Here is a 12,485-nt window from a genome sequence, read left to right on the forward strand (position 1 = left end):
AAGACAGATTTCAAACCACCTTCGTAGATGGTTTAAAGACAGATATAAATCGGATTCCTGGCCATGTGAACCCTGAACTAGCTGACTGCTGGGGCTTTGCCAAAAACAACTTGTTTTGAAAGTCGGATTATTCATATGAGGCTTTAAAAGTGTTCTTACACTATGATTTTGAACATTCAAAGCAACTGGGACACGTCCATGGCAGGCACTGTTGTCACCTTAGCTTGTTACGTAACTTCTGAGTGATAGGAACCACGAGCATCAACACCATTCAGCCTACACCACTGCGCACACACCCGCCATTACTATGACAACTTGCATAGCCATGACTGCTGTCTGAACCGATCTGGTCACTTGTAACTTGCTGTTTGGACAGTCAGTATTCCAAAACGGATTGGAAAAACAAAACTGATTTGAGCATTAAGGCCATCAGTGTGAACAAGGCTTTAGAGGTTTGTGTGAAGAATAGCAGATGAGAGAATAGTGGCGGACAAAAGATAGGAGAAAAGAACAGAATAGTGGAGATGAAGAGGATAGGAGAAAAGAACAGAATAGCAGAGAAGAAGAGGATAGGAGAAAAGAACAGAATAGCGGAGAAGAGGAGGATAGGAGAAAAGAACAGAATAGTGGAGAAGAAGAGGAGTGGAGAAAAGAACAGAATAGTGGAGAAGAAGAGGATAGGAGAAAAGAACAGAATAGCGGAGAAGAAGAGGATAGGAGAAAAGAACAGAATAGCGGAGAAGAAGAGGATAGGAGAAAAGAACAGAATAGCGGAGAAGAAGAGGATAGGAGAAAAGAACAGAATAGCGGAGAAGAAGAGGATAGGAGAAAAGAACAGAATAGTGGAGAAGAAGAGGATAGGAGAAAAGAACAGAATAGCGGAGAAGAAGAGGAGTGGAGAAAAGAACAGAATAGCGGAGAAGAAGAGGAGTGGAGAAAAGAACAGAATAGCGGAGAAGAAGAGGAGTGGAGAAAAGAACAGAATAGTGGAGAAGAAGAGGAGTGGAGAAAAGAACAGAATAGTGGAGAAGAAGAGGATAGGAGAAAAGAACAGAATAGCGGAGAAGAAGAGGATAGGAGAAAAGAACAGAATAGCGGAGAAGAAGAGGAGTGGAGAAAAGAACAGAATAGCGGAGAAGAAGAGGATAGGAGAAAAGAACAGAATAGCGGAGATGAAGAGGATAGAGAAAAGAGAATAGCGGAGAATCTGGAGTGGAGAAAAGAACAGAATAGCGGAGAAGAAGAGGATAGGAGAAAAGAACAGAATAGCGGAGAAGAAGAGGATAGGAGAAAAGAACAGAATAGCGGAGAAGAAGAGGATAGGAGAAAAGAACAGAATAGCGGAGAAGAAGAGGATAGGAGAAAAGAACAGAATAGCGGAGAAGAGGATAGGAGAAAAGAACAGAATAGCGGAGAAGAAGAGGATAGGAGAAAAGAACAGAATAGCGGAGAAGAAGAGGATAGGAGAAAAGAACAGAATAGCGGAGAAGAAGAGGATAGGAGAAAAGAACAGAATAGCGGAGAAGAGGATAGGAGAAAAGAACAGAATAGCGGAGAAGAAGAGGAGTGGAGAAAAGAACAGAATAGCGGAGAAGAAGAGGATAGGAGAAAAGAACAGAATAGCGGAGAAGAAGAGGATAGGAGAAAAGAACAGAATAGTGGAGAAGAAGAGGAGTGGAGAAAAGAACAGAATAGTGGAGAAGAAGAGGATAGGAGAAAAGAACAGAATAGCGGAGAAGAAGAGGATAGGAGAAAAGAACAGAATAGTGGAGAAGAAGAGGAGTGGAGAAAAGAACAGAATAGTGGAGAAGAAGAGGAGTGGAGAAAAGAACAGAATAGTGGAGAAGAAGAGGAGTGGAGAAAAGAACAGAATAGTGGAGAAGAAGAGGATAGGAGAAAAGAACAGAATAGCGGAGAAGAGGATAGGAGAAAAGAACAGAATAACGGAGAAGAAGAGGATAGGAGAAAAGAACAGAATAGCGGAGAAGAAGAGGATAGGAGAAAAGAACAGAATAGTGGAGAAGAAGAGGAGTGGAGAAAAGAACAGAATAGTGGAGAAGAAGAGGATAGGAGAAAAGAACAGAATAGCGGAGAAGAAGAGGATAGGAGAAAAGAACAGAATAGCGGAGAAGAAGAGGATAGGAGAAAAGAACAGAATAGCGGAGAAGAAGAGGATAGGAGAAAAGAACAGAATAGCGGAGAAGAAGAGGATAGGAGAAAAGAACAGAATAGCGGAGATGAAGAGGATAGGAGAAAAGAACAGAATAGCGGAGATGAAGAGGATAGGAGAAAAGAACAGAATAGCGGAGATGAAGAGGATAGGAGAAAAGAACAGAATAGCAGAGATGAAGAGGATAGGAGAAAAGAACAGAATAGCGGAGAAGAAGAGGAGTGGAGAAAAGAACAGAATAGTGGAGAAGAAGAGGAGTGGAGAAAAGAACAGAATAGTGGAGAAGAAGAGGAGTGGAGAAAAGAACAGAATAGTGGAGAAGAAGAGGAGTGGAGAAAAGAACAGAATAGCGGAGAAGAAGAGGAGTGGAGAAAAGAACAGAATAGTGGAGAAGAAGAGGAGTGGAGAAAAGAACAGAATAGTGGAGAAGAAGAGGATAGGAGAAAAAAACAAAATAGCGGAGAAGAAGAGGAGTGGAGAAAAGAACATAATAGTGGAGAAGAAGAGGAGTGGAGAAAAGAACAGAATAGCGGAGAAGAAGAGGATAGGAGAAAATAACAGAATAGCGGAGAAGAAGAGGAGTGGAGAAAAGAACAGAATAGTGGAGAAGAAGAGGAGTGGAGAAAAGAACAGAATAGTGGAGAAGAAGAGGAGTGGAGAGGACTGTTTTCCTCTCCTGCTCTAAATGATAGCAGTGGAAAGAAAGAAAGGCTTGGCTCCTGAATGCGACTCAGAACCAGATGTCTCACACACACGCGTGTTAACTTCACGTTCGATTAGGCCTCACGAGAACCAGAGCACACGCACACAAGGTGAGTCCACTGGTATGGGTGTTGATGGTTTGATGGGGGCTGTGTCTGTTAGGCAGAGAGGCACTGCTAAGCATCAGCATTATGACACTCCCTGCAGTGTGTGTATGTATGTGTGTGTGTGTGTGTGTGTGTGTGTGTGTGTGTGTGTGTGTGTGTGTGTGTGTGTGTGAATGAGTAAGGCAGGTGTTCCCATCCATTCCTATGGTTGAGGGAAATATAGCTCAGGTAATAACCATGACTGACTGGTGATATACAGTCCATCCACTCAACATAACTGACTAACATCATGTAGGTTTACCATTAACTGCAGCTCCTGGGAAGCACAACCCCGACACATTGAACGCAGATCACGAAAAGGTTAAACATGTTGGGTAACACTTTATGTACCTACAACGTTTTTACTAACTACAGTTATTACTGTGTAGTTACATGGGTATCAGGGTTAACTTAAGATAAAGTGTTACATTAAACTATCTTTCTTCAAACTGTCTATCCCTTCGCACAATATTATGAGACAACAACAGACATCAAAAACGAGTGCAAAGATCTGAATTCAAAGCTCAGTCAAATTTCCATGGTTGAAAGTAACTTTAGGAATGATTGATGCGGCCGCCAGCACACATTCCTCTTCCAAGTGGTTCTGTTTATTAATGCATTAAAAGGATCCGTCTGCTTTCCACTTTTTGAACTGGACCCTTCCTGTTCTAAGTCAACACAGTGTGTCGCCCAAATGACACCCTATTCTCTATCCAGTGCACTACTTTTGACCAGAGCCGTGGGCAATTCCTTATGGGCCCTAGTCAAAAGTAGTGCACTAAATAGGGAATATGGTTCCATTTGGGACTCTACCACAGAGACTCACTGGATGAGGTGAATAAGTGGATTGGCAGATGAATATGATACTGGTTGATGTTATTCTATTAATCAGGCTCTGTCTTCTTCAGTCACGGTCCTCTCTGCTTCCTTCTGATCACGTCAAGCACTTCACTCCAACTGACTTGTTTACAATGACCATAAAACTTCAATTAGCCGGGCATCTGCACACATTTCAGCAAACAAACGGCTGTTCCAGATGATTGGTCTAAATGTGTAACGAATACGCTGGGAGTCAGGAAGCAGATGCAGAATGGGAGTTTAATGAATGAATAAGAAAAGGCAGATAAACAAAACAGGAGAAGTGTACTGGACGTGATCAAAACCAATACTGTCTGATGAGGGCACTGAGGGCTAAATAAAGGGAGGGTAATCAAGGTGATGATGAGGTCCAGGTGTGTGTAATGATGGGGAGCAGGTGTGCGTAATGATGGGGAGCAGGTGGTTAGTAGACTGGTGACGCCGAGCGCTGGAGCGGGAATAGGCGTGACAAAACTGTTTAGGAGCTTACCATGGACACAGATCTGATATTCTCACGGTCAAGTGCATTCAAATGTTATGTGATTTTATTCTGTCATCGTTGCTAGCCATGGTGCCACCAAAAAATGTATGGTGCTGAAGCACGAAAATGTCTGAACGCTAATAATCGGGATGCAAGTTCAGGGAGTGAATTTAATAAATAAACAAACATAGCGTAGAGACATGAAACATATAAACAGGAACAATAACACCTGAGGAAAGAACCATAGGGAGTGACAGACATAGAGGAGGTCATCAGGAAGGTGATGGAGTCCAGGTGTGCGTAACGATGGTGGCAGGTGTGTGTAATAATGAGTAAACTGGCGACAACGAGCGCCAGAGAGGAGGAGCGGGAGCAGACATGACAGACAGGCAGCCTTTCCAAGTCTGATTTGCTTATCTTTGTTATTATAATGTTTACATTGGCCGTACTGGTCACAATAAACAGTGTGGTAGTCTTTTCAAAATGTTATTGAGCAAAAGCTGTGTGCATTAAGGAAATAGAAGCCTGTCTCTAATACGCGCCGGTTGTGTTTAGTGATTAAAGAAAATAAACGCCCAAACTATTAATTGAAGTTTTACGGTATCCAACTTGCCTCGCATTTCATCAGTTGAAGATTGTTTGATTGCTAGTCTAAGGCTTGAACTTTTTAGCTTCTGGTCACATATTACTGTGATTGGGGTGTTGTGTTCATGGACTTTGTAGCATGTTTAATATGAACTGTGTGATACATCATCTATGTGATGTTACACACAGAGGTTATGTGTGAGGTGACAGAACTCTGGGATAGGAATAGCAAGGGTGTAGAGAATGAAACTCTCTCTCTCATACACACACACACTTTCCCCCCTGAGGATAGTCCAATTATCCCACCATGTCACCCCCCCTCTGGGGCCCCCTGACCACCCCTTCCTCATTCCCAGCACCATGACACAGCGTTTCCTGAACGTCTGAGTGAAGGCTTCTGGGAAGAGATGAAGAGCGTGCTGACTGTACTCTGATCTCTTCATCTGGTTGATGAAACACTACAGCAGGGCCAGAGCATCACTGCACAAACGCATCAGTCCTGGAAGGAATCATTAATAGATGCATGCTAATGAATGACTCCATGGCTTCATAATGGAATCCTTGTATGAATCAGACAGACCTTCCTCCAGGCCTCTTCACTGATCACCATCACATACATGTATCTGTGACAAATAACATTTGATTTGATCCATCCTCATCATCTCCTAAAGTAAAAAAAAATCAGGGATAAGTCTCCAACCACGCCCTATTCCCTATGCAGTGCACTTCTTTTGATATCTGGTCACACTACTTTTTTTTTTCTCAAATATTTTTTTATTAAACACACAAGAATGGTGTATAGGTATACAAGACAGGTATACAATTCTTATCTAAACATAAAAGAGCATACAGGAACAACAAAACGAGTTCTGGGTGCAAAACAAATAATACAAAACACGACCCCCCCCCCCCAACTGCCCAGGTGGCAGGACCAGCACATGCTGCCCAAAGGTAGATTAAAATATTACAGTTGAGAGTGCGTTAATAAGTACAAATTCACAGCGCCGACTCGTCCAAGTAGGAGAGGAAAGGCTGCCAGATTTGATCAAATGTTGATAATTTATTGTTCAGAATATATCTAATTCTTTCTAAGTGTACAGTGTTTGCCAATTCACTGAGCCATAGTTTGGTAGAGGGCGCTTCCCTCTTTTTCCAAAACAACAAGATTAGTTTTTTTGCAGAAATGAGACCATAAGAGATGAGTTGTTTTTGGGGGTTGGTTAATCCGTTTAGGGACTCAGATACTCCCAGGATTATCAGAAGTGGGTCTGGATCTGTCACACTACTTTTGACCTCTGATTAAACGTAGTGCACTATATATTAGGGAATAGGGTGCCATTTGGGAACAAGAGACGGTCTGTCTAGGACAATAGAATTGTAGTATCTGAAGATTGTTCCTCGATTGTTCCTCAACAATTCTATAGAATATAAACACAAGATTCAATAGAATAGATCCAATTCAACTGTTGTGGAGGATATGGGTGATCCTTCCATCCAGACTCCATACTACTGTACCATAGCCGGAGGACCAGGAGAGTCCCTCCTCAGTCTGGTTACCCCAGTGATCCTGCTCTCCCCCTGGGCACAGATCTCTAGGCTCAGCCTCTCTCACTGTTCTGAAGGGATAGGACTGGATCAGGGCCTGATCCATGGTACCTTACTGAGAAGAAACATCCTCCCCATTCCCAAACCTGCTCCCACTGCACAGATCTCACCCAGAGGCCATCCAGATTCCCCACCCCTGGTTGATCCTAGATACACCTTAGATACCCCATCTGTTTTCCCAAAACTTTGAAGAAGTGTTATGGTTAGCGCCTCTCCCAGATGCTACATCTGTGATCCATCTCTATCTTCATCTCTCTCCTTCTCTCTCACACACACTCATTCATTCTCTCCATCCCTCCCTCTCTCCTTCTTCCTCTCTATCTGCCTGTGAATGTGTGATTTTCTATGGAGGATAATTCCAAAGTGTCTCCAGATGGGTTAGGGTGATATGGTCTCAGCCATCCAGACTGGAATCAACAGACGTGGCAAATTCTATTTCCTGAGGGAGAGGATGAGGGGGAGAGGTGGAGGATAAGGAAGGAGAGAGAGGGAAGGAAGAGGAGGAGCGGTATTGGGAGATGTGGGAGGAGCAAGAGAGAAGCTGGAGAAGAGAAGGGAGAGGGAGAAAGAAGGGAGATGAGGAAGAGGAGGACTGCAGGGCCACTGCTGGAAGGGCCTTCTCCCCTCTGTATCAGCAGTGTACTTCTCTCTAAAGTGGAAGTTGGTCTCAAAGTATTACCTCACACACATAAACCCACACACTCCTCAAAGCATTACCTCCCACACATAAACCAACACTCCTCAAAACATTACCTCACACACTCCTCAAAGCATTACCTCACACACAAACCAACACACTCCTCAAAACATTACCTCACACACATAAACCAACACATTCCACAAAGCATTACCTCACACACATAAACCAACACACTCCTCAAAACATTACCTCACAAACATAAACCAACACATTCCTCAAAACATTACCTCACAAACATAAACCAACACATTCCTCAAAACATTACCTCACACACATACACCAACACACTCCTCAGAGCATTACCTCACACACATAAGTCAACACACTCCTCAAAGCATTACCTCAGACACATAAACCAACACACTCCTCAAAACATTACCTCACACACATACACCAACACACTCCTCAAAGTATTACCTAACACAAACAAACCAACACACTCCTCAAAATATTACCTCAAACACTCCTCAAAACATTACCTCACACACATAGACCAACACTCATCAAAGCATTACCACACACACATAAACCAACTCTCCTCAAAGCATTACCTCACACACATAAACCAACACTCCTCAAAGCATTACCTCACACACATAAACCAGCACAGTCCTCAAAACATTACCTCGCACACATAAACCAACACACTCCTCAAAACATTACCTCACACACATAAACCAACACATTCCTCAAAACATTACCTCACACACATACACCAACACACTCCTCAAAGCATTACCTCACACACATCAACCAACACACTCCTCAAAACATTACTTCACACACATCAACCAACACATCTCTCAAAACATTACCTCACACACTCCCCAAACATTACCTCACACACATAAATCAAACACACTCCTCAAAACATTACCTCACACAAATACACCAACACACTCCTCAAAGCATTACCTCACACACATCAACCAACACACTCCTCAAAACATTACTTCACACACATAAACCAACACACCTCTCAAAACATTACCTCACACACTCCTCAAAGCATTACCTCACACACATAAACCAACACACCTCTCAAAACATTACCTCACACACTCCTCAAAGCATTACCTCACTCACATAAACCAACACACTCTTCAAAACATTATCTCACACACATAAACCAACACACTCCTCAAAACAGTACCTCACACATTCCTCAAAGCATTACCTCACACACATAAACCAACACACTCCTCAAAACATTACCTCACACACTCCTCAAAGCAGTACCTCACACACATAAACCAACACACTCCTCAAAGCATTACCTCACACACTCCTCAAAGCATTACCTCACACACATAAACCAACACACTTCTCAAAGCATTACCTCACACACTCCTCAAAGCATTACCTCACACACATAAACCAACACACTCCTCAAAGCATTACCTCACACACATAAACCAACACACTCCTCAAAACATTATCTCACACACATAAACCAACACACTCCTCAAAACAGTACCTCACACATTCCTCAAAGCATTACCTCACACACATAAACCAACACACTCCTCAAAACATTACCTCACACACTCCTCAAAGCAGTACCTCACACATATAAACCAACACACTCCTCAAAGCATTACCTCACACACTCCTCAAAGCATTACCTCACACACATAAACCAACACACTTCTCAAAGCATTACCTCACACACATAAACCAACACAGTCCTCAAAGCATTACCTCACACACATAAACCAACACACTCCTCAAAGCATTACCTCACACACATAAACCAACACACTCCTCAAAGCATTACCTCACACACATCAACCAACACACTCCTCAAAGCATTTCATACAGGTACAGGCATGCCTTAATATTAACACAAGTTCTAAAGGTGAGTATAAAATCAAACAAAATTACACACACACACACACGCACGCATGCACGCGCACGCACACGCACACGCACACACACACACACACACACACACACACACACACACACACACACACACACACACACACACACACGACCTGAGTCATCTTTCCTGGGTGGTCTCCTCCTGCAAAGATAAGGTCAGTACACTTCCCTCGGGTGAACTAAAATCAACAGCAGAGAGAAGAAGAAGGGGAAGGAAAGCAGCAGTGGTTGTCTTCATGTTTCTATTTGCAGTATGCTGTCAGAAAGCTTCTCAGAGTCAGATTAAAGAGATACTCTGATGACCCTGAGGTGGTCCTCTGTAGGCCACCTATACATAACAAATGTATGCACGCACGACTGTAGGTCACGTTGGGTAAAAGTGTCTGCTCAATGACATTGAATTGAAGAGTTAGCTAGGCAGAACTACTGCAGACTGACTGCTGCAGGAGGAACCTCCAACTGGCAGCACAGCCTCGGGGCAGCTAGATCACACAGACACACGGCAAAGTGCATGTCCGCACACAATACAAGATGTACACATTCACGGCCAAACATGCACACACAGGGACACACCACCAATTGTCCCCACACACACTCACAATTCAGTCTGTGTGGGTGTAACTTCATGTGTGTGTACACGTGTGATTACCACACTACCTTGAAATGACTGTGGTATGAGAGAGAAAGAGGGAGGGAAAGAGAGTGGTGGTTTGCGTCATGCGTGACTTCTGATGTCTGGATGTAAAGGAGAGATTTGGGTTTGCTCTTTAAAGCCCTTTTGATGGGCATAGTGTGTGTGTGTGTGTGTGTGTGTGTGTGTGTGTGTGTGTGTGTGTGTGTGTGTGTGTGTGTGTGTGTGTGTGTGTGTGTGTGTGTCACTGTGGCCTGAGCTCTGAGCCTATCAAAATAGAACAGAGAAAAATAAGAGATAACTGAAAGCGTGATGGAGAGATCAACTGTGTAGGTTTGTAATAAAGTAAACCTGCTGCAGCTAAGCCACACTCCCAGAGGAAGAACCCTGCTCTCTGTACCTCTGTCACCTCCAGGTGCTGCCTGCTATAGTGTCACAGTTGAAAGGGAATAGGAAAACGCTTGTACATACTGTATTCTTGCATACATCCAGGTTTATTGCAGGCGTTCAAGAGAGTCCCAAGCCATATATCAAGAGTCGACTGTACTGTTGCCCTTTACACTCGCACCCGTATACGGATTCAAAATGGCAGATTTGGACACTAATAAGCTCCTAAATTGGAACGTAGTGGCTGTACAGTAACATGCTATACATGACGTCAGAGCTCTGGCTCTGCACTTCACAGCTCTGTATGTGTTTTGACTAACAGCCATTTTGAGCTAGAGCGCGACAAGCGCGTGGGCCATTGTTTTTGTCTGAGTGAGGAGAATGCTGTAAACGAAGAGGACTTGATATATTTTGAAAGATGAGACGTTGAGGTCCAAATGTGAACTTCACATCTCCAAATCATAAAACTCATGTCATATACAGTGTCAACGTTATTAATCACGATGTTTACAGTACAGTTACAAGATGACATGGCGTCATAGCCTGGGTTGTTCTGAACACAACGAGCCTGCTTGTCTATTGTGAAGAACATTTGCCGCAGCACACACACCTGAATGTACTGATGACTCCTTTCTATGCTCACCAGAATTGCCCTGTGAAATCCTAACACTGTAAGACCGTATTTTATAACTTAGCTAGTCATGTCGCCAATAGAACGAGTGTTCAAATGATGAAATCCCAGATTGTGATTTCTAATGGACTGGTTTTGGACAGCATAAACAACAACAGCGTACACAACAACAGTAATTGTGTGATGGCGGATAGGGAGGGTTGTGTTCAACATAAAACAACTTGCTCTAGTTCTTCAACAACACAGCTAGGAGAGGTCAAAAAACTACCTGCATTGAATTTGCTTAGGAACTGTGCACACATTGTAGAGGTGTGTGGTCACTTGGAAACACCAGTTAGATCTCTCACTCAAAATATTTTGGGGGACTTATGTTGCACCTACACAACATTATTCTATTTCCAGGAATAGAATAATCTCATGTTACTGAATGCATCCAAAATAGTTTAAGATTTAGCAAAAAGTAGAGTAAAAGTAGAATGCACATGAAATCAGCAGTGTGATATTTGGAGTCAGTCTAGTGTCAGGTGAACTGTTGTGTCCTCACCTTTGGTCTAATCATTTTCCAAACGGTTTCCTTTCAATTGCTACCATGGTTATACATTTCATATTTATTCTGTACCAAACATTTCAAATTCTATAAAGGTCAATTCCCACTAGTGTAAAGGATTCATGGGCTTTCACCTCAATATTGTAGTACAGAGACTATACTGGTATTATGACACCTTCCTGTAATGGGTTTCTCACGTGGTATTCTGGAATGTTATCTCCCTCACTTCCTGTGAGAACGGGATCAAATGATTCTGGGAATCTGCCCACGCCAGGAAAACTCATCAATCAACCAGCACCGCACGGGCACACGCACACGCACACACACACACACACACACACACACACACACACACACACACACACACACACACACACACACACACACACACACACACACACCTCTGAGGCTTCAGTCTTAATATGGAACAGTATACAAACTCTCTTGAACTGCAGGTGTGTACAGTCACACCTGCAGAAGGTCAGCCGAGCCCTGCGTATGTGGCTGTGCCACAGGCTTTATTGCGTTTATTGAGTTTCACCCCATTTTGCCCTCAGAACAGCCTCAATTCATCAGGGCATGGACTCTATAAGGTGTTGAAAGCGTTCCACAGGGATGCTGGCCCATGTTGACTCCAATGCTTCCCACAGTTGTGTCAAGTTGGCTGGATGTCCTTTGGATGGTGGAACATTCTTGATACACAGGAAACTGTTGACTGTGAAAAACCCAGCAGCGTTGGTGTTATTGACACAATCAAACCGGTGTGCCTGCCATCTACTACCATATCCTGTTCAAAGGCACTTAAATATTTTGTCTTGCCCATTCACCCTCTGAGTGACACACATACACAATCCATGTCTAATTGTCTCAAAGCTTAAAAATCCTTTGACCTGTCTTCTCCCCTTCATCTACATTGATTGAAGTGGATTTAACAAGTGACATCAATAAGGGATCATAGCTTTCACCTGGATGTATTTGGTCAGTCTATGTCATGGAAATAGTTTTGCACACTCAGTGTATATAGGCCTATATATACATATACACACATCTCACACTGTCCATGGGTGTCAGATTCACTGTGGTATTAAAATAGCAGCAGGAAAATGTGTGTGTGTGTCTGAGCGTGTGAGAGAGTTAGAGATAGAGACATGGTCTTGA

The 12,485-nt window shown here is 43.1% G+C and overlaps 1 protein-coding gene across 1 annotated transcript in view; it reads right to left on the minus strand.

The window, feature by feature from the left end:
* Nucleotides 1–12,485, minus strand: part of cep112 (centrosomal protein 112) — a 236,846-nt gene that overhangs the window by 18,234 nt on the left and 206,127 nt on the right. The window lies entirely within an intron of this gene.

The sequence above is a fragment of the Oncorhynchus masou genome, chromosome 14, assembly GCF_036934945.1.
Source record: "Oncorhynchus masou masou isolate Uvic2021 chromosome 14, UVic_Omas_1.1, whole genome shotgun sequence".
Taxonomy (NCBI): domain Eukaryota; kingdom Metazoa; phylum Chordata; class Actinopteri; order Salmoniformes; family Salmonidae; genus Oncorhynchus; species Oncorhynchus masou.